General features: G+C 35.1%; 1 protein-coding gene across 8 annotated transcripts in view; it reads left to right on the top strand.

The window, feature by feature from the left end:
- The window catches only part of Rbms3 (RNA binding motif single stranded interacting protein 3), a 662,520-nt gene that overhangs the window by 619,274 nt on the left and 18,766 nt on the right, over positions 1 to 24,480 (top strand). The gene's annotated exons all lie outside the window — the stretch shown is intronic.

Here is a 24,480-nt window from a genome sequence, read left to right as displayed (position 1 = left end):
TGGTTACATTGGAAGGACACTGTAATAAATAGTCTTTGGAAACATGGTTTGCTTTCTTTCAGGCTGTTGTTCATTATCCTACACAGTGTCAGCTCCTTCAGACTCACAGGAGAAACATCTGCTTTGCCTCCACACTGGGAGTCATTCTTCTCTGCACCTGGTTTATTTTCTTACCTGGTAGATGAGATGACTTGTGTAACTCTTTGCTAACTACCTCTGATAAAGTTTTAATGGCATTAATTTTATTAGTCTACTTGCTCACTTCATCTTACTGCCTTTTCCTCTGCCTCATATTTTTCACTTGACACTACCATATTTTATATACCCTTGGAAACTGCCATAAATCCTTCTGGGGATCAAGGGGAATAATAATTAAATAAATGCTGGAAATAGAAACTCCTAGGTGTGTTATTTTCCCAGTCAGCAACCACAACTTAGAGGCTACAGGAATGAAGAACTCATTAGCTTACACAGTAACATCTTCAAGCTACTTTCCCAACCGCTTTTCTTCCTGTCATCCTGTTATTTGTAGGATGTGGTTGCTGTGAGTACTTTCTCTTCTGCCTTTGCTCATCCTGACTCTACCTGGAAATTGTTCCCTGCCTCATTTGCTGGTTACATCTTACCCATCTCCAACTGTCTATGATTTCCATGAATCTCCTATTTTCACAACCAGGTGTGATGTCACTTCATTTTGAAAACTCTCAGAGTCCTCCATTTGCACCTGCTGTGATCTACCTGATAGTATAGATACTCACATACCCCACCAACTTCCCACACCCCTTCGTTAAATTGTAGATTTCCAAAGGTTTAGAGGGAAAAAAAATTGGCTGTTTTATTGCTTGTATCCCTTGAAGTATAAGCTGAAGTTACTGATGAAAAAAAATGAAACAATTTATGAATAGGGACTCATCCTCATTTAAAGAGTTTGGTGTTGACTTTTGTTCAATGTAAATGTGGAGGAAAAAATGTGGAGACAACACTAGCATAGTCAGATTCCTGAATTTTCTCCAATAGAACTAAATTATAGGATTTTCTTTTTCCCCCAGAAAGTTATTCTATATAATTGACATCTGTTGGCAGAAGTAGCATGACATCCATCTAACTGGTCTTGCTGATTCAAGGCATATTCCACCTCAATTCATCCTCTTGACAGTCCCAAAGCCACCTTCCTAAAACAAACATGACCTGCTTCACATTCTTCTGTAGACTTCAGGACAGAATCCTCCATCTTTATCCTGTGCTGCCAGGCTGAGGGCTGCTTCTTCAGACTCAGTTCATACTAGTTCTGTATCTAGCTGTAACAACTGTCTTCAGGTCCCAGTATGAGCCACATGGGTCTTTGCATAGTGAAGAATTTGATAAACACGACCAATACTTCAGTACAGAATATTGTCCCCTCTTACCCTTCAATTTACTAATTTTGATTGGTTTCATAGTACTTGTCTCAGATACTGTCTTCCTCTTAGAATCATCCTTTATGCTTCTGTTTTGTCATTGAGCTGCCACCTCCTCTATTCCTTTAGGTCCTTAGGAATATCTTTATCATAACATTTAGCGTACATTACAACTTACTTATCTTTCTTTCAAGATAAGAGTATAAACTAACCAAGATAAGACCATAAACGAATCATGCTAACCTTATTTCTCCATTACCCAGTAGCTTCTGGTGCTCGGTAGGTGTTTGGTCAATATCCATTGGTTAAATAGATGATAACTACATATAAGAATACTGATTGCTGGACACACCCTCAGTATAATCCTGAACTTTGTCTCAAGAGATTAAAGTAGCAAGAGGAAACAAGATTCAATGTTCAAAAAGTTTAGAAATTTGAATGAACAACCAAGTGCAAAAAACTTATGAACAAGAAAATGGTAGAAAACTTAAAAAGGATTTGGAGAAAATAAAATTATTTGGAAATGAACCTTCCACGAAGCAATTTAAAATATTGGTGGAACTTGCACAAGGCATTTGTTAAAAGTGGGACTGCATTTCAGCATTGCCCCTTCTCTGAAAGGTTTCATGCTGTTAATTATTTTCTCTGGGGTGCCAAAGTCCTCATTTATCCTATTAGCATCAGTTCACTTTCTTCTCCAGTGTTACCTTCTAAAAGTAACTTTAACCCTTTTTTTGCCCAGGTCCCTCTCATGCACATTATTGTAAACACACTCTGGATCCAATGAAATAGCATCTTTGCCAGATTTTCTTTGTATTTTAATATTATTTTTTGATCAATCCCTTCATGTCCTGTGACGTGCCTTTTACAGCATCTCTATAAGATATGCATCCAGGTGCTCCAATGCTGCCATGAATTATAGCCTGGGCAAGTAATGGCCTTTGGCTCTTTTTCATGAGTAAAATGGAAAAACACCATGCCAAATCTGCTAGTGATACACTATTATGTTGAGAGCTTATTGAAGAAAGACAACCAACTGGTGAACCTATTGCTGGTTTTCCCAAAATAGGATTTTCAGCCGTGATCAAACAAAGTAGACTTCCATCTCCCAGGAAAATTTGCTTTTTCTTCTTCTCTCTCTCCCTCTCACATGTTTTGTCCTGATATAACCAGACAGTCCATAAGGAATTTAAATATTTTCTAGATGACATTGAAAATTCATGCAGATTAATAGTACTCATGGGGATAAAATATCAGTCTTTTGAATGCCTTTCTTTTTGATTATTCCTATTTGTGGATTTTAATTTTGGATTCTTTACTCTCAAAGAGATATTTTTCCTCTAAAACCAGATATAAGAAGCCATTCTAATTTTTCAAAATTCTTTTAGCATTCATGCAAATAAAAATCCCCTGTTATTTTCATTCTCTTAGGAAAGTGTTCTTAATTGTTGCTCTTGAACTTGGCTAGTTCAGATGAGATGTGAGTGTTATTTTTTTTTAAATCCCCTAAACTCCATTGAATTATTTTGCCCTTATCTTATATTTTACAAGGTGTCTACAGCATTAAAATTCACACTTCCTGGCTATTTAGACTTCATGCTCATTTGAAGAATGAACTCCTTGTGATGTCTGAGTGTATATTTATAGGGACCACTTCCTAAAATATCCTTCCTTAGGAATTTCACTGGAATGCCATTACTTTACTCCACTGAAGGAAATCACATCAGCTTCAGAGGACTTTATCTAGAATTACTGATTTATTTTTTGAGTAAATGAGCATTAAAGCAAGTAACACAATCAATGTATTTTTGTTAAATAAAACCCAGGAAGGCAGTTGCATGTCTATTTTGCTGTGGTTTCTATTCATCATTTCTTCGTCATTGGAATCCACTCAGGAGTGATAGACAGAATGAGAAGACATGAGCATTTTATAGCTCAACAAAAATTCCTCTTCTGGACAGGCAGCATGCAGTTCAGGAATGAACGTGAACTTTGAAGAATATTGGCGTTTAAGTCCCTCTCTTCCATGTACTCTCTGTAAGGTCTCTCTGGAGCATCCTTCTTATTTATAAACAAAGATAATGATTATATCTTACAGAGATATACTGGGAGAGTTAGGTAAGATATTAAAATAGTGTTAACAAATAATCATCCTCACTTCCTAGGAGTCCAAGTTTCTGACTTAATCTTTCCTGTTCTCTAAGCCATTGGTTCTTAACATGTGGTCCTAGTATAGCAGCACTGACACCACACAAGAGTTTGTTCGAGGTACAGATTTTCAGGTCCCACCCTACACCTAATGAACCCAAAACTGTTTCTTTAAAAAGTCCTCCAGGTAATTTGAAGGCACACTCAGGCTTGAGAATTACTTACTCTAAACTGATCAGCCAGTCACAGGCTTGTGTGCAGTTGAGGAAAGGACAATGTGAGAGGATTAAACCATGGTGGAATAAACATACTAGACTGTTCATTATGCTCTATTACTCAAACTCCTTCCTTCCTTCCTTCATTACATAGTACTCCTTTACTTTATGGTCCCTTTCCTTTTGCATGATGTTTTTTTAAAGACGAACAGATTTTGACTGAAGTTGAATATGAGTCCAACACTGGGTCCCTTGGAGAGAAATCAATAAATCACTATTTGAATTTATGAACTACCCTCAAAACTAACAGTACAAAATGATCTATCTAGGAACTCCTAAAGAAAATGAAATCAAAGGAGTTGTGTGAGAGTGGGAAGTTCTTCCAGTCTTTTTACATGGGTCCATTGGAGAGTTTACTAATACCTTGAGTTAAAGCTGTATTTCTAAAATAGACCAAGAGATTGATTATATATAAATGAAAAATCACATTCTACAAGCTTCTGCTTCCCTAGCACATTTCTTTGATCCTCTAGCAATTAGGATGGTAACTAAATTGGACCTTTTTATTTTCCACTGGTGTCAATAACTGCTAAGAGGATTACACTATATTTGGATATTAAAGGTTTTTTTTTTTATAACTGGCAGCATCTAATCCTGATTATTCACTGTTTGTATTTATAAAATATATAAAACTAGAAACAAAGCTCTCAACTGAGTCCCCAATTTCACACCCAAGTTGACCTTCTTTGTCTGCAGATTAACGACGCATCACTAATGAGGATAGTTGTAGTTTTAAAAATTTTTTCATTTTTTTCTCTCAGTGCCTGCAGAATAAATCCAATGTCAAAAGTTGATTATGTGTAGATTTACTTATCTCCTGTGCCCTTCATAATTGCTTCCAATTTTGTGTGCCCGTGTATGTGGCAGGGGTGGGAGGGATACTTTGTTCTGTTTTATTTCCCATTCTTAATGCAAGATGAAATCCCCTACAGAATACTGATGGAAATTTAGAGCACTATTTTAGTCAGCTTTTTCATCACTGACCAAAAGACCTGACAAGAACAATTAGAGGAGGAAAAGTTTATTTGGGGCTCACAGTTCTAGAGCTCTCAGTTCATAGATGGCTGACTCCATTTCTCTGGACCTGAGATGAGGCAGAACATCATAAGGGTATGAAGGAGGAAAGTGACTCAGACATGGTACCAGGAAGAAGAGAGCTCTGCTCACCAGGGACAAAACATGTACCCCAAAGCCACGCCTCCAGTGACCTACCTCCACCAGCCACATCTTATCTTCCTACAATTATTGTCCTAAATTAATCCATATCAGTGGACTAATCCACTGATTAGATTATATCTCAATCATTTTTACTCTGAATGCTATTTCATTGTCTCACACATGAGTTTTATATTTAAACCATAATAAGCACTCAACCACTATTCATTGTTCAAATTTGATTGATCTTTTGACCATACAGCTTTCTCTAGGGGACACACTGAAGCACCATTTTCCAAAACATCTCCTCGGGTAGCAGGTCTAAAATTTTGTAGCATATTAGAGTCATCAGTGGAGCATTAATTATTTCAATGTCCAGGTCATAATCCAGGTCAATTAAATCAGGTGATCTCTGAGTGGAACACCACAGTATTTTGTTAAATCTTTCCAGGTGATTCTAATGTAAAGGCAAATTTGAAATCCAGCATTCTAGAGAATTCTCCTTAGTCTTATAAGATATTTGTGTTTAAACACACACACACACACACACACACACACACACACAAAACAGTTCTAAAGTTCATTATATTTGGTATGTGCCCTAACAAAGTATAGTTGTCTTAGAAACACTGAATCACAATAAACATTTGCACATTAAAGATTCTGAGTAGTACCGCAGGGAAGAGAATCTGTGGGTTCCAAGAATAAGGCAGAGAGAGAAAAAAAAAAACCCTGATTAGTTTGGTTTATTTCATAATCTTTCAAATTCATTTTACTCAGAGATATAAACTATGTGGAACAACTATTTTAAAAAAAATGGAGCACTCTTTCCATGGAGTAAAATTTGGAAGATACTGATTTGAAAAGGATCCATAGCAAAGTCTTGTTTTGAAATGCTTTTTGAAGATCTAAGTTTACCCAGATTTTGCTACACTCTCTTGGATCATTTAATATTTGAAATAACTTGTGGAATTCAGCTTGTGGGTAAGAAATTATGCAATATTTACTGGAAATAGGCTGTTGGGTCATAAGCACCACTTGAAATTTAGTTCAAGAAAATCAGTCTCCACATATTAACAGAATAAAAGATTGAGTTGAATGTATATAGAGACATTCAGAGTTCAGTGATAAAGGAAAAGTGTGGGAAATCCAGTCAGGCAAAATGTAGTGATATGACTGATAGAAGAAAAATAGTGTCAGTGTACAGTCCAACTGGTATTCAGTGGTATGAACAGGGTCAGGGTGGCAAATCAGTTAGTATGGGACAATCTGATATGTCCTTCTTGTTGCACTCACTCTCCATTTTATATTCTCTTCCCCTTAAACTCTCATAAAAAATTTGTCTCTACAATTTATACCTCTGGGTCCTATCCAACTATTTCTGGTCTAATAGTGCTTCCTTTCCTTTATAAAAACATGCCTTTATCTGTTTCTCAGGATTCTCCTAATTTCTTCTTGGAGGCCAATTATATGATAAAATAAAAGATCCTAAATGTTTAACCTTTATCTCGGGCGGTAGAATTTCAGGTGCTGTGAAGGATTTTCAGTCACAAGGTACATACAAAGTGGTGGTGGTCATTCTCCATAAAGGTTTGGAAGAGACCTCTAAACAGTCTGCTTAGACTCTCTTAATTATGAAAAGTTGTTGAGTGACTATAATTAGTGGTGAAAATATTTTATGTATTTAGGTGAATTGGATTTGAATAGACCTTAAAATGGATAACCAATTCTTGGGGCTGGGGAAGGTTCCATTAGCAATTAAGTTTTATTGACAGGATAAGAGAAGATTAAATGACTACTGAGTGAGACTCAGAGGTCTGCATTACCCCTAGTCTGATACATTTTTAGTCAATTCTACCAGAATGGATGATGTGTATTTCTTTTTAACTCATTCTCTCTTTCCTAATTTCCCATTCCAAATTTATATGACCTCCCCAACCAAAAAGGACAAACACCAAGTTCAAAATAGTTCAATTTTTCAATTTATAATGAAATTGATTCATACACTTGAAAAGAGATAGAACAACCTGATTCAAATGCCGTCAGTAAATGCCTGTTTTATTATTATACTTGTCTGCATTTCCTCTTCACATTTCATAGTCTTGTATCTGACAGACCTAGGTCCTCTCTGTCATGGTGGCACAGAGGCTGTCTCAGGTGACCTTACTTGATTACACTACACTATGAAAGAAGAGGAAAGGTCATTTCCAGGAGTCTCCATGCAGAAGAGACAATGTTCCTTTCCCAAAAGCTCAAGTAAAATAGCTTCTCATGTTTCATTGGCTCTAGTAACACTATTTACATGCATTTCTGGACAAAGGTCAAGGATACACCAACTATGGCGCCAATCACATTCTAACTGTGTGGTTGGACATGCATAGACATAAGGATATCCAAGGGTAATGTGGGTTATCATTGGGAAGGGAAAGAGGAAGCTAAGAGGCAAGAAAAAATTAAAAAAGAAAAGTTTGTTCTTATCATCATTCTTCATATATACTTAATTTAACTTTCCATTGATTTTTACCTTTTGGGGGAGGTTACTGGTGATTGAATCCAGGGGCACTTAACCACTGAGCCACATGCCCAGCCCTTTTTATTTTTTATTTTGAGACAGGGTCTTACTATGTTGTTTAGGGTCTTGCTAAGTTGCTGAGGCCCAAACTTATGATCCTCCTGCCTCAACCTCCTCAATCTCTGGGATTTCAGGCATGCACCATGGTGCTTGGTTTGATTTTAAATTTTGATCTTATGTCAGTTTAGTTTTTGATCCTTTAAAAAAATTCCAAAAAACAAACAAAAACTTCCCCTATTGTTTTATGAACATCATAAATATTCTGTAGTTAAGTCTTGAGGATTTTAAAATAATTTTGAACCCACATATTTATATTTTCTGTAAGTGCATATAAAACTTGTTAAAGAGGAAATTGGTTTATATCCACTGCTAAAAACCCATAGTGCTTTAAACATAATTGACTCTCAATAAATACTTTAAATGTTATTTAGGAAACACAACTCTATTAGGCAAAAAAAACAAAAAACAAAGAAAGAATAAAAAACAGGGTCAAAATTTCAGAAAAAAGTCTGTAGTTAACATTCTTGGAAAACTATCACTTCACTGTGAGTTAGTGAAGGAGTGTCCTCAGGCCCCACACAGAAACTAAAGCTTCTAGGATGAAGCAATCAAGGACCAATGAACTAGGTAGGAGCAGGTCAGAAAAAGTCAGGAAATAAAAATTGAGCACTAGATGGTATCCACATTGCCTTTTCTCTTGATTTGGCTTTGGCTGCCTTACTTCTTTTTATTTCTGTTTGCTTGCTCCTTGAATTTTTTTTTATTCTGGAACATCTTGCTTTCTTCTCTCAGTGATAAACTCATTACATCTTAATTTTTCCCATGAATGGGAAATACTAAGATTTGGAATAAATTTAAAATTTGTATTTGATTTTATTTATTTTGCTCCTTTCAGACTGTTACACAGGGGGTTTGGGGACAACTCAGTAGCAAAGTACTTGCCTAGCATGAGTGAGGCCCTGGGTTTGATGCCCTCAAAAAAAAAAAAAAAAAAAAAAAAAAAAAAATATATATATATATATATATATATATCCCAGGTATCACTGGGTCTTCTATTATTTTAAACAAGGTGATTGGCTAAAATCCCCAAGTTGATGTCCTTTGAAATCTGAAGTTTTCTTCAGGTTGATCATCCTGTGTGTGAGTTTTTGAGGGCACATTGGACCCCCATCTTCTTTCTCTCCACATTATATTGATTTTGTTTGAAATTTATCCCCTTTCTAATTTTCTCACAAAAAGTCTGATTCAGTATCACATAAAAAAGACTTGGGACATGTTCAGTAATGACACATGGCATCCATTCAAAAATTTTGAAATTAAAAATAAAGGTGCACCACTGTCCTCAAGTTGCCTTTTGTCACCCTCACCGTTTAGAGATTTAGAGATATAAACCCAGGTCTCTCTTTTCCATCATACTAAACAACTCAACATACACCTATTTCCTTAGACTTTTTTTTTCTATTTTTTTTTATTTTAACTTTTAAAAATTTATTTTATTTGTTCTAATTAGTCATACATGACAGTAGAATGCATTTATACATTTTGATAGATCATACATAAATGGAGTGTAATCTCTCATTTTTCTGATTATACATATTGCAGGATCTCATGGGTCATGCAGTCACACATGTACATGAGGTAATAATGTCTGCTTTACTCTACTATCCTTCCTATCCACATATTCCGTTCCCTCCCTTCACTCCCCTCTACCTAATATAAAGTAACTGTATTTTTCCCTATCTACCCCCCCTTATTGTGAATTATCTTCTGCATATCAGAGAAAACATTTGGCCTTTGTTTTTTGGGGTTTGTCTTATTTCACTTAGCTGATATTCTCTAACTCCATCCATTCACCAGGAATGCCAGAATTTCATTTTTCTTTAAAACTGAGTTATAGTCCATTGCATATATGTGTGTGTGTGTGTGTGTGTGTGTATAATCACATTTTCTTTATCCATTCATCTGTTGAAGGGCATCTAGGTTGGTTCCATAGTTTAGCTATTATGAATTGAGCTGCTATAAACTTTGATATGGCTGTGTCACTGTAGCATGTTGAGTTTAAGTCCTTTGGTTATAACTGAGGATTGGGATAGCTGGATCAAATGGTGGTTCCATTCCAAGTTTTCTGAGGAATCTCCATACTGCTCTTCGGAGTTCAAATTGCACCAATTTGCGGTCCCACTAGCAATGTTTGAGTGTACCTTTTTCCCCCATCCTCACCAACATTTATTGTTGCTTGTATTCTTAATAATTGCCATTCTTATTGGAGTGAGATTAAATCTTAGAGTAGTTTTGACTCACATTTCTAGAGATGTTGAACATTTTTTTTCATACATTTCTTGACCATTTGTATTTCTTCTGTGAAGTGTCTGTTCAGTTCCTTTGCCCATTTATTGATTGGGTTATTTTGGTTTTTTTGGTGTTAAGTTTTTTGAGTTCTTTATATATCTTAGAGATTAATGATTTATTTGAGATACATGTGGTAAAGATTTTCTCCCAATCTTTAGGCTCTCTCTTTACCTTATTGATTGCTTCTTTTGCTGAAAAGAAGCTTTTTAGTTTCCTTAGATTTTTGTTGGTTAACATTATAATTCCAGAAAGAGTTTATTTCACCTTGCCTAGAAAATATCAAATAAAATTATTTTGAAACCCATCTCATTGAACAGGTAATGATTATTTTAAAAAAGAAAATGTACTAATCCCTGTATCATCTTGTACCATTTCTCAAATTGAGAAATCTTTTTGCAATGTGTATAAACAATTGCTCCCCTAAAATGACATTTGCATATTTTAGCTCTTATTTGTTATGGAATACTTAAATAGTTATCAGAAACATCATCTTCATCATTGATTTTCTTTCATTTGAAGCATAGGTTTTAAAAATTATCTTCAAACTAATGTGGTATACTGTGAATCAACCCCAGATCACTTTGTCAGACTTGAAGATATTTGGATATGAAAAACAGAATGTATTCATAAAATAAGGGTATTTCCTATGTGTTAATTCAGAAAGTACCAAAAATCACTCTTTTAGCATGTTAATATGCCCCAAAGCATAATAATTAATATACTCAAGCAAACAACAAAAACAAAGAAAAAGAAACAAAACCAGAGGAAAAGTTCAGTTATGCTGCTAGACGACCCTGTAGGAAGAAGGTTTGGATATCTTCCAGGGAAGTTTTTCTGATTAATAAGCACAATTAGGAGAGTTACTGTAAGGTATCCCCTCTCCTTGTCATTTAGAAATCAGGATAGCACTAGTGAGTCAAGATTAATAATACCTAAGGTACTTTCAAACTAGCATTTCTGAGATTTATACTTTTGGCAGAGTTCAGCAGAGGGAACATCTGTTTAGCTTTAGATTGAACTTGAATTCAAACAATCCAATTCCCAAAGGAAACAACCTCTAGTAATGAGAGGGGTAGAAAAAAGGAAGAAAGAATATTTACAGATCAAGCAAGTAATGGTTTTAGCATTACTTACTGGCACTTACATATCAAGCTTGTGACATCTTCAGGTCTCACCTGGCCTGACTCAAACTTGGAATGACCAGAGGTTGACAGGTCTCATCCACATATTTTGAACCAACATTGTGATTCAATCCTGCTGGGGTTTCTGCCTTCACAAAGTCTTTATTCCCTAGACACTGTACTGCCGGCCCAGTGGACCATCTTTTCACTGTTGCCCTCATATGGTGTCTCTTCCTCTCCGTTCCCCTTTAAACCCTTTTTATAAATGCAAAAGTAAATGCCCCTGCATTCTTCAGACTCTGAGCAGAAAGTTCTCTCCTCCCCACTGTGTTGTACCTACTCAGGTTCTTCCTATGAATCCGGCTTACCTATTCACCCCTGAAATTTTTCCTATTGCCACAGAACTGGAAGGAAGCATTAGCAATCTTTTGTAACAAAATTGCTTATTCTAGGCCTGTGCAAGTTCCTTACTTTCTTTAATGATCACTCTCTCCTGGGATGTTACCTACCTCCTTGCTTTTGCTGCTATCATCTGTCAATCACCTTGCAACCTGCAGTTTTAATATGGCCTTGTGTCACCAGTCTCCTCTTGCTTCCAATTCCTGTGTCACTAATATAATGGTGTCAATGTTCCTTAACCTCCCTGATTCCAATGATCTTCACCTCATCCTGCTCCAGACACCCATCTTAAAGGCTGTAATTTGTACCAAAACAGGAGTCCTCCCCCTCTGAAATCTTTAAACCTTGCTACTTGCTTTATCAACAACATTACATTTTTTTATCACTCCTTTTAAACTGTATCCATTACCTGCCCCTTTTCCATTTCTTTCCCTCTCAATCCTAGAACCCATTGTGTATTGTTTCAACTGCTCTCTTGCCAACACCCTCACTTCCACCGTTAATAACACTAATGGGACTTAAAAATCACTTTCATTTATCCTGAGGCACGTCTCTTCTTAATTCTTCAGTGAGTAATTCCAAATATTCAATTTTATTTTAATTTTTTTCCATTGTTAAAATTTTAAACATTCATTCACCTATCTGCTCATAAGACTGCACCAGCACTCTTGGGAAGCGAACTAGCCATGATGTTTCTGGAGAAAATGAAGAATGTCAGCTATTTGTTCCTTCAGTCTCCTGATCCAAAACTTAAAAATGTATCAATTCTGCTAATCAACTCCCTCTTCTTTTCCTTAATCACAAAGGCAAAGGAAAACCTCCTTTCTCGTTCTCCCTTCCCTACTTGGCCCCCAAACTCATCTCCTTCCACCTTTTCAAGACTGAGTATTTCATTATCTTTGACTCCAGACTCAGCCTCACCTCCAGAAAGCTGTTGAACTCAGTAGTCCAGAGCCTCTAGCAATGAGTCTATCAACACTGTGTAGAAGTAGTCTTCCTATGAAGGAAGATCTTCTACATATGGTGTCCTGTCTCCTTTTGTCCTGATATAGATGAATTTTTCAAATTTTAAGTTATTTTATAAAATAAACTTAAAATATTATATGTATATATATGCACATAAATATATATATATATATATATATATATATATATATATATATATATTTTACTGGATCTAAGTTCCTTTACTCATTTAAAATTTCCCCCTTGATTCTGCCCTCATTAATTTTTTTATTTAAAAAGAAAACTTCTTTTTTTAGCTGAGCCTATTCTTTCTGAGTTTTTAATGTTCTACTTAAAAACTGCATTTTTATCCAGAACTTTTAATCTTCCATTCATTCATTCATTCATTTATTCATACAATGGATGCATATTAAGTTCCGACATTGATGAATCAGGCATGATCCTGCTAGGAGCTTAAGGATTTGACTTCTCAGAGCTATGGCAGAGGCAGATCAAGAGAAAGAGAGTCACAGACTGGAAGCAAGGGTTTGTATGGTAATTTGGTATTTAGTTTCAGCTTGAGAGACAGGGTGTAGATTTGTGTTGTAGTTGGATAAAAGAGGGTTGAACCCAGTGGAAGCAGAAAGCACAGGGAAGGAGGTTACAAAGAGAGTGCTCTTAACTGAGCAGGTGACTTGGGTAGAGCCCAATATAAATGAGTGACTGTACATCACATGATTCTAAGAAGTCAGTGCAGATAGGTTTAAATTACCCCCAGTTTAACATGCTTTGCCTCTCTGTTGTTGGACAGCTGTCACCGAGCAAATTCTTCTCCAATTCTTGCCAGTAAACAATGATGTCTGGACACTGACACTACAGAGCTAATTCCCTTCCAGTGTTCCTGTCCATCTTTCTGCCTGTGGTTCTTTATCATGAACTCCTCACATCCTCAGAGGAAAGAATGATAACATGTGTAACTTGGCAGAAACTCCTCCATTAGGTTTCTGTGTTACCAAAATTGTAGATGCTCATATGAATAAAGAATTGTCATTTAAATCTGTTTTTCCCCTAAATATGTAAGGTTCCTAGAGTATTTTAGTTTGGCAGCTTTGTGCCATTTATTTTACAGTTTCCAACATGTTGTTTTATTTCGTCTTTACTTAGAATATTGCCCCGTTTCTTTCTCCTACCCACACACACTCCTTTTCTCCTTGCCTGCATTTGCTTTCCACCCATTTTGGATCAATCTCTAGAGTGAATATTCTAGATAGTTGAGTAAGTCAAGTTCTGTCTCTGAAAATATTTTGCCTGAAAAACAAACACATAGGAAAGGAATACATTGGTTGACTCTTACAGAGACTGAATTCTGTTTTCAAAGGACATTCAGGGGCATCTTCTGTTTTTCTTCCTCTTGAGCTGGGTCATCTTTCTTGGTCACAGTGGGCGATCAAGGCATGTGGGCTTGAAGCATTGAAAGGAAGAGTTTTCTGCAGAAAGCGAACTTCTGTGTGTCTGACTGGATGAGTTTTCACATTGACTGAAGTTTCTCATTCAGGCCCAAAGTATTTCTTTAGTTGCAGAAGTTAAGTAGAAAGTTATAAAGCTTCCAGGCACATCAAGGATTTCCTAGTTCACTTGTCTTCTTGACACAGTCCCTCAGTTCTTTCATTTCTAAGATAAAGAAGCAAGACTAGTCTCCTAGGGAAAAAATTTATATGAGCCTAAGGAGATTGAGAACATTAGCTATTCAGCTGCATGTTCATGTAAGTTTCTGAAAGAAAAATCCAGATAATAGATCAGTCAGGTCATTTATGAAAGTGATTCTTCTTGATGATTCCAATCTTGAGACCAATAATAAGTGTTGGTTTTGTCTCAACAGAATATCTCATTTAAAGAGGTCACCACTTTACAGAAACTCATTAATTTTTACCATTGGTAAAACATATTAATATGGCAAAAGTAGCAGTATCAAGGAAGTCTAAGGAAGGGATAAGCATATAGGAAATTCAAATGTGAAATGGGAAGACTTACAAAAGAAAATAGTAATAATACAAGGGGTCCAGTTTGAGTGGTACTCTTCCTGAGTACTACAATGAAGGTACAATTGGCCACACAGTGAATAGAACATCAAATTTTATATATATATATATATATATATAAAGATTTTATATGTATATATAATTTTATATATATAATTTTATGTTATATATAATTTATAATTCATATATAATGTTTTTTTAAGATCAGAAGGAAGAAATGAGCTAACTAGAACACTCAATGGACTGATGAGCTAACTAGAACACTCAATGGGCTGATAACAAAGCCAGTTCTTTCTGTGCTTTATCAGGTCCTATTGCCCAACCCATGCTGAAATCTTATTGAACTTGATTACTCTCCTCACTGCTTGGCCCATGGGATGGGCTCAGAATTTTTGATGAAATTCCCTTACTGGAATTTAAGTAAGGCCTTTCAGTTCCTGAGTTCCTCACTTCTGGTAATTTTCCTAGACCCTATTCTCGATTTGGTTATTAGCAATGACTGAGTTCCCTTCAAATCTCAAAGTCAAGCACTCGCTCCCTTTGAAACATACCGCTCTCTGACAGCCTCTTCTTCATGCACATCTTCTAAGGATCCCCTTATTGCACCAAATATTTAATACCACTAAGCCTGCCTTTCTGTTCATGGCCCCCAACTCTTCCAGTGTCATTTCCTCTGATCCGTACCCAGCTTCAGAACACTGAAATCACTGTGCTCTCACCTCCCTTGTCTGATTGTCCTTCCATCCTACTCTCCTGGTAAAATATGATCTCAGTCTGCCCCATTTTCTTGAATAGAGGAATGTGATTAGAATAAAACATGCTACAGTGCCAATGGATTTCACCCTAATGTTGTGACCCAACAACTTTCATAGATCCTTAGTGCTAGCCCCAGAAGTCTTCCTACATAGCTACATACTCTCCTGCTCTCCAAGACAATCATTGCATACCTTCTCAGGTTCCAAACCCTACTCTACCTTCATTTCACACTGTACCTCAAAAGTAGAAGCAATAAAAAAAGAAACATAAGTACCTCACCAATTTCCCAAACTTCTCACATCTAAGTCCATTCATTTTCTTCTTTGAATGGGTATATTGTCCCTGATTTCAGCCTTTCTTGTTTTCTGTTGGGATATATCCCAATAGAAAAGAATACACACACACACACACGTACACGTACACACACACACATATACATACATATGGACAAAAAAGTATACATTTCACAAATGTGAACACTGATGTACCTATCATTCAAATCAAGACATAGAAGTGTCCTTATGTCCCTGATTTCTTATATTCACAGTGTACCCATAATCACAACATGCATCAAAATAGATTTTCTTCGATTCCTTTTGAACTTTAAATAAATGAAATAATATAGCGTGGAGCCAAATTTTATGTCTGCCTTCTTTCATTCAACATAGTATCTGTGAGGCTCATCCATACTAGTAGAGCAGTTTGCTTTTTCATTGTTTTATGTTATTATAATATCAATGCACATATTTCAATTTATTCTACTACTGATTAATATTTTAGACTATTTCATGTTTGGAAGATTATAAATAATGCTACTTTAAATATTTTTACATAACTCTTGTACATATTTCTAAGAATTTCTGTTGTGTTCATACCAAGAAGGGAATTGCTTGATTATAAGTTCTGCAAATGTTCTGCTTCACTGGTACTACCAAATGGTTTTACAAAATGGATGTACCAATTTAAACTCCCCCTAGCAGTATATGAGAGTTTTTGTTGTCCACATCTTCAACAATGCTTAGTATCATCAATCTTCTTTTTTTTTTCATTTTTGTCATACTAGCTAGAATGTAGTGGAATACAATACTTTTAACTTTCACTTTTCTGAGGAATGAGGTTAGTCAAATTTTCAGATATGAATTGACTATATCAACCAGACATACTGATGTATTTAATTTTTTGTCATTTTAATGAAACTTTTATTTAGATTATTGTAGTTTCACATGTGGTTGGAAGAAATCATATAGAGAGATCCCTTGTACACATGACCCAGTATTGCCAGCAGTACCCTTTTGTAAAATTACAATATCAGAACCAGGATATTGGCACTTTGTCAATTTGTGGACCATGACACAATCCACAGATCTTATGTAGATTTCTCCAGCTTTACTCATTTGAATGTATATTAACTTGTATGCAATTTCATTACTCCTGTGGGTTTGCAAGATCCTGAACAATTTTCCTCCCTCTTATAATCATATCTGCTTTCATCTTATGCCCTAATCTCCTATCCTTAATCTTTCATGACAGTTAATCTCCATTTCTCATATTTTGGCATACCAAAATTTTTGTGTACATAGAATTATATAATTGATATATAGTCTTTTGGAATTTGATATTTTTTCTTTTTTTGGTTGAGCATAATTCCCTAGAGATTAATCTAAATTGTTATGGATATTAATAATTCATTTGCCTATATATATATAAATATATATTCACAAATTATTAAGAAGCCCCTTTTAAAAAATAGCAAATGAACTTTTAATATACATAACAAGTTAGATTAATCTCCAGAATATATATATATTCAATTTATATATTATATATTATATATTATTATATATTCTTAGTGATTTGTGGATATATATATTCTTTTCTTTGTACATGTTTGCTTGTGAGTCATATGTATTATGAATACCTTCCTTCAGTATTTTGATAATCAGAATTCTTAACTTAAATGAACTCCATTTTATCATTCTTTTCTCTTATGGCAAACACTTTTGAGTCATGTTTAAGACGTTTTTGCTTTTCCTAAAATCATGAAGCATTTTTCCTGTTTTCTTCCGAAAACTACATAATTATACTTTGTATTTTTATATCTATGACCCACCTCTAATTAATTGTGTATGATGTGAGGAAAGAGTCAAGGTCATTTTCCTGTATCGATACAGAGTTGATCCAGCACATTTATTGAATAGTTTCTTCTTTCTGGCACTGAACTTCAGTGACACTCTTGTTACAAATCACATGGTTTTCTATATTTGTTTCTAGTCTCTATTCTGTTCCCTCAGCCTATTTTTCTATCCATGCAGCAATACCACACTATCGTGATTACCATGACAGTTTAGTAAGTCTTGATATCTAGTAGTATATATCCTTCAACCTTTTCTCCTCCAAATTTTTCCTGTATATTTTAAGTCCTTTGTACTCACATACATTTTTTAGAATGGGCTTGTTCATTTCCATCAAGAAATTTGCTTGAATTTCAACTCAAATTGCATTGAATATACACATTTTTTAAAAGGGAGAACTGACATTTTTAACAGTATTGTGTCTTCTAATCAATGAATGTGCTCTCTCCAGCTTACTTAATTTCTCTCATCAAGTTTTTTTTTGTTTTTTTTTTTTTTTGTGATACTGAGGATTTGAACCCAGGGCCTTGTGCTTGTGAGGCAGGCACTCTACCAACTGAGCTATATCCCCAACCCTCATCAAGTCTTTCTAAATTTTAGGATAAAAGTTTTTCCACCTTTTCTCAGAGGTACTTCTAGGCATTTGATTTTTGGATTATATATATATATATATTTATAAAATCAAAATATTTATGTTTATAGAGAGATCTTTTATCTTTTTAAAATTTCATTTTTAATGATCTATTGCTGGCATATATAAATATAATTTATTGACTTGTATCTGGCAATATTGCTAGATTTCTTTGTTAATTCTAATACTTTTTTCCTGTATATATTTTTGGAATGTCTATATACAATCATGTCATCTGTGAATAATGATAACTTCTTTTCTTCTATCTTTATACCTTCCATTTCATGTTATCATTTTATTTCACTGTTTCTAACCTGAAGACAGTATTAGAGGAAGTGATATTGGATAACTTTATCTCATTCCAAAATTCAAATAGAAATTGCTCAGTATTTCACTGTCACCTATCAGGTTATCTATCTGCTTTTTATATGTAGACTTCTACTCCTGCTTCTAATCTAACCCCTAGGTATTTTGTCATAAACAAATGTAAGATTTTTATCAAAGATGACTCTGAATCCTTCAAAATGATGCTGTGCATTTCTTCTTTATTCTTTCATTGTGGTAAATTATGTTGATTGCTTTCCAAATGTCAAACTTACCTTGAAATTCTAAAATTCCTCTCACCTAGAAATAGTGTGTATTATCAGTGAGCTAAAATGCTATTTAAGAAACTCAGAAAAAATGCTCATGAGAAACCTCTCCTTTGTTTTAGTTTCCCTATCAAACTTAGGCATGAGGAATATGGTAGGTTCATAAAATGAGTTGGGAATGTTTCCTTCTTTAGTCATCTCTAGAGTAATGTGTACAAGACTGATATCATCACTTCCTTAAATGCTTAGAAAATTTAGCAGGAAAGCCAATGTTTCATATCATAATAGATATGAAACTATTCAGAATTTCTATATATTTTTGTGACAGTTTTGATACCTGCTTTTCAACAAATCTGTCCATTCACACATGCTGTCAAATTTATTGACTGAAGGTTGTTTATAATGCCCTCATTATATTTTCTACTTACACATGTTCTCTGTTGAACCAATGGGCCATTCCCACTTCTCTGCCCCTAAATATGCTTATTTAAAGTTTCAAATGGCCTCTAGTCTGCATTCTCATGTACAATTAGTTCTCAGTTTTTATCTGATTTACTTATGTTTGGCTCCTTGAGTGACCTTTGTGGTCTCCTGAATCTCTCCTTTGTTCCATCATCCCCTAAATTTCATGTCAGTCCATGTCTACCACAAAGTAAATTTAGGGGAGAAGAATTTATAGTGTCTCTATAGGGTTGTTTCACATTCCGTTTTCAAGCTACATTTCCATAGTAGTATCTTTCATTTAGTTGCTATAACGAAGATCCATGCTCATGCTCAGAGTAAACGAACTGTGATTTTTCCTAATACATGTGATTTTTCCATGAATATTGCTTTCTCTGCAAGGTTGAAGCTATATAGCTTGGGACCACACAGGCATGCCTCCTTCTCACTGCTGTGCCAAGGGAGAACTTTTGTAAACTTCCAGGCTAAGAACAAATTCCAAGATTCTTTTCATCTCTTGGCTATATGCTAACAGCAAATAACCCTTGCTCCAGAATACAATGACCAAAATCTGTATTTCTCATTTAATAGTTTAATGCACATCTCTGTATGGTTATGTTCAGTGCAATTTGGGGGAAATAGATGAATAATATGAAATGAGCACTTCTAAGAATCCTGGATTCCCACCACCATCAAGTCCACTAACTGTTCATCTCTCTCCAGGTACTTCTACCCATAGGAGAAGTATATCTGGCTCTGTGCTCACTTCTACTCTTGAAGAACTATGAATTCATCACTCATAACTATCTACTTTGTTATTTATGTATTGTTATCTTAAAAAGTAAATAGTCTGCTTTATGTGTTTTTGCTAACTTAAACATTATAAAAGCAAATGCTGTTACTGTATTGGATGAGAGTCTTCTTTGTTATCCAGAGTGGCGCTGGCAGAAGTAGAAAGAGTATAGGAAGAACGGGGCATAGTGGTCTGGCCTCACCTTGCCCGCATGGGGCATGCTTTCCTTTCAAGGAGACTCTTTCCATTTCCCTTCTCTGAGGATATCTCATCCATTCAGTGATACGAAGACTTGGAAGCTTTGCTCTGAATTGCCCTGGTGGCAGTTAATCAAAGCAAGCCTGCTACATGATATCAGAGTACCATGCCAGATCTAGGCATTGTGCCTCCAGTCTGAGAGGATGCAATTACACGAATCCAGAGAGCAGGGCCTTCAGAACTCTGGACTTGGAATCGTTCTATGAGAGTTAACACTGAGCCCCTCCCTCAAAAGCTGGCCCGACCCTTACCCATCATCATTCAGGCTATTCCCTGCATCCGCACACATCCTTTTGTTAAAATGAATTTTGGACTCCATGATTTTGAAATGAATTCACACTGCATGTTCTTAGCATCATCTACCACAATCTGGTGGTTGTTGTTGTCTTGTTTTGTTTGTCTGTTTGATTTTCCTGCTCAAATGCCTTTTTGGAAATACAATTTTACAATTTTCCTACATCCTTCTCATTGATTTTTCTGGGTTTGATAAAATCTAAGCAACTCTGCATTCTTAATTTGTTCATCAGTTTTGCACAATAATAGCAAGGACTAGAAAGTCCCAATAAATAGTATAACAATAACTCCAAATGAGCTACTTTCATCAAATATTTTAGGAAATTCCAAAAGTGAAATTGTAGGACCTTTCTTGCCCATCCCAAATAATTAAAATGAACAACTTCCCCATAGGAAGTATCTAAAACCCTTTGTTTTGTTTAACTTTGGTGGAGGAAGAGAGAGTAAGTCCAAAACGAATAATTTGGAGATTTCTTTGTTTCCACAGCAATAATCAATGATTACACAGTAACAGAAACATTTTGTTCCAACTTAAATAGGCATCAACACAATTCCTTTCCAATCTCACTTTTTTTTTTCCCCCCCCTCTCTTCAAGTAACTATCTGGGTGATGCAGTGTCTAGACTTCTTGGAACAAGTGATGGAGTCTGGAATTTATTCTGCGGCTTTGAAAATGGCTATTCAGGACTCCCACACACTTACATGTGAATATCCCCTGCCTTCAGAATATGTAAAAAGTACCAAACTGGTTACAAGGAAAAATATTATCCACTGGTGCTGTAACTTCTTGCTGCTCCTTATGGGGAAATATCGTGTGAATTACTCTATTTTATTTATGTCGCCTCATCGTATTCTGGTTCCCATTAGCTATTGTATAAAAATAAATACATAATTTGTATTCATAAAAAATGATGGCAGACATTTCAAAGCTTTTGGGAAACACTCATAAGTAAAATTAACTTAAAGGATATATATATATATATATATATATATATATATATACAACCATTCCTGTTATGGTCTTAAGAAAGAATCCATGAGGATTTACCAAGTCAAGGGCAGAATTGTTGTCTCAGGTCGTTCTCTTAGTCCTTTGTCATTTGTTAGCTGTATAAAATGAAAGCAGTCTCTCAGGCGCCCAGATCTAAGCAATGCTTGTGCAGCCTGGATTATTGAGTCTGTGTGCAGTTTATCTGGGCTCTTAAGGAAATCAAACTGTGTGCTTGGGAAAGTTCAGGGTTATTTGTCACCAATAACCTAAAGCTGAGAGTTGAGCTTACACAGAGCTGTGGTCATTTCCTGAAAGTACTTGCTCCTAATTTTACAAGATTGTCACTTCTTTAGACTTTACCCTAGAAAATAGAAGTCTACCACAGAAGAACTTTACTACAAAGCTTATCTGCTAGTAATAGTCTAAATGGACATAAAACATGCTTAAAATAATTCTGTCTTTAATGTTCAGACAATTCTTTCAAGATCTTTTATTATTATTTTTTATGGTACAAGAAAAGTAACGAGAAAGATCTTTTTTCAGGCATATATATATATAATATATATATATATATATGAGGAGAGAGAGAGGGAGAGGGACATACATAAAACATTAAACTGAGCTGATCTTGTCTATACTATAAAATCTGTATTGGTTCTATTCAGAAGAGCAGCTTAAAATTAAATTACCAAGCATGCGGGGTAACCCTCCTATAAGAAAATTGGGTATCTGAGTATAAAGTAAAGATAAAAACTTATGTGGAAAAAGAATGACAAAAATTCCAATTAATGTCATGTTATTCTATATTTCTTAATTGGAACTTCAATTAATAAACCCCATTGAGAAAAGTAAGTTAAAACCTACATTACATGTTAACGATTGGAAGAAAGCTCTTAGAAATATATTTACTTAACTGCAAAGGAAATAAGGTTGATTGAAAATCTGCTGAATCATGAGTCAGAAGAACATGGGTTTGTTCTCAAATATGTGGGTCTCAGTTTCTCCATCTATGAAATGGGTGAGCCATCCTGCCAGATTCAAAGACCTATTCTGAAGAGAGGATGAATATATGAATTGCTCCCTAAGTAGTTGAGTTTGGGCCCTGTTCTAAACTGCACTGAATGTTATAAGAGGAGCAAAAATTTAATGATCCACTTTTACAGAAGAAAAACATAGTTGAGGTTTTGAGTAATTAAGTCATTTGAAGAAACCTAGCTAAGAAATCACATACAATGTTCTCATTAACCATACTGCATGGGAATTATTTAGTATGACAAAAAGGTCTAAATAATTGAATGGATTCTCATATGAACTGGTGAACAGTACACTAGAGGACCAAAGGGTCACTATGTCCCCTAGTGACCTCTAATTCACAAAAATGCCTACTTAGAGAAATAGATAGTAGAGTGGATGGATCAAAATAGCATCCTACGTATGGGCGCCATGACATCATCTTATGCAAAGGACATACATACTAACTTATTAAGCCCAGTTGCAAAGCATAGAATTACTAACTGTACAATTGAAAATACCCAAATAGATGAGGAATGATTAGGTTTTTACTAGTATAGAGTAAATCTGGAAAGTCATGATCACAAGGTAGAACATGCGCCACAACAATATGAGTTTTGTACTTGGATAAATTCCTAGTTGGCAATAACATATATTCCCACTTGGTACATGTCTGCTAGGATTTTAGAGTCAAGTAAAGGAATGTGTTCTTCAGAGGATGAGGTCTAAGCAAAATTCATAGGTGCTACAAAAATAAAAGTTTTAGGAAAAATATTATCTTAATCACCCTTAAAAAGGCTTTTGTAAAATATGACTTCTCAGAGATTTTTATTATCTGTAATTTTCAAAGACAAGGATATATTATGCAGCATTGTTTAAATGCATTAGAACACAGAAAGTTTTCCTCTCAACATAGCTGGTATTCCAAAGAACATATTAAAAGCAATTCTAAATTACAGGATATTTAGAACCCATAGAACACTGTAAATCACATATCTGAAATGACCAGGAAAATATTCACAAAAAATTGCCAGAACAGTTTATTGATTAGTTAAATGCCTGACACAGTATTCTAGATATGAAATTATATTTGCTGAAATGTGATTCTCATGTTCCATACTTATTTGAAAAATCGATAGCAATCAAACATCTGAATACTAATTGTTCACTTAAGAGCACAAAACCAATGATAAGTACAGTTGGCTAAGACGTTTGTTTAAAGGTTATATAAAGATATTAGGTATGGTGGTGAAATGAATACCTACTATAAGCTCAGAACTATCAATGACTAAGAGGCTTGCACAATTTTTAATTGAAATTGAAGCTCTCTGCCTGTATCCTTTCATTCAGCTATTAAACAATCCCTTACTGAGTACCAACCGGGCATTGCCTTGTGTAGTGACAGATTCAGAACCAAAGCTCATGCCTTTAAGAAGAAAGTAGTCTGGACAATAGTGATAAGTGCTATAAGAGGACAGAGGACAGGGGCTTCTGATAATATTCAGTTATAAAAGTAAATTGCGAATATCACTAGGCATTTCAAAAAATTGCTCTCGTTCCAAATGACCAAGTAGTTTTTATATGGAGATGAGCTATACTTACTCATGGCAACTCATAGATTATAAGCAAGAGTTTGATTTGTTTGATTTAGGGTTGTTTCATCAAGACTGCCTCTATTTTTAACAAATAGATATAATAGAACAGTGTTTAGTTTAGGATGGAGTTACATTTATTACAGTGGTGAATTATTACTATTATAGTCCATGAATATTAAACAGTCACAACTGATGAGTTTAGTCTCCATTAAGAGATTTCCCTTCCTTTAGATCAAGTCTCCTGGGCACTGTGAGTGCTAAGATACACAGAACAAGTAATTTAGGTTTTCCATATTTGTATGGAGCCTTAATATTTGATCTCAGCAAATTCAGAAAAATACAGAATGAACAGCTTTTGATTTTCTGTAGAAACCATTCTTCTAACCTTGATGAATTGAGAAATCTTGTCTCATGAGATGAATCTGGTTCTGAAGTTTCATGATACTGGTCAAGTTTAGAAGCTCTGAAACATAGTTGATTCTATAGGAAAATTTAATTCTCAAACAGTAGAGCTTTGAATTTAGGGAGAGTGTGTGTTAAAAGTAGGAAAATTGGTTATACTTTATGCCTATGTAAGTGAGCATGTGA

The sequence above is a fragment of the Sciurus carolinensis genome, chromosome 17, assembly GCF_902686445.1.
Source record: "Sciurus carolinensis chromosome 17, mSciCar1.2, whole genome shotgun sequence".
Classification (NCBI taxonomy): Eukaryota; Metazoa; Chordata; class Mammalia; order Rodentia; family Sciuridae; genus Sciurus; species Sciurus carolinensis.
This window is presented reverse-complemented; position numbering and strand designations above follow the sequence as displayed.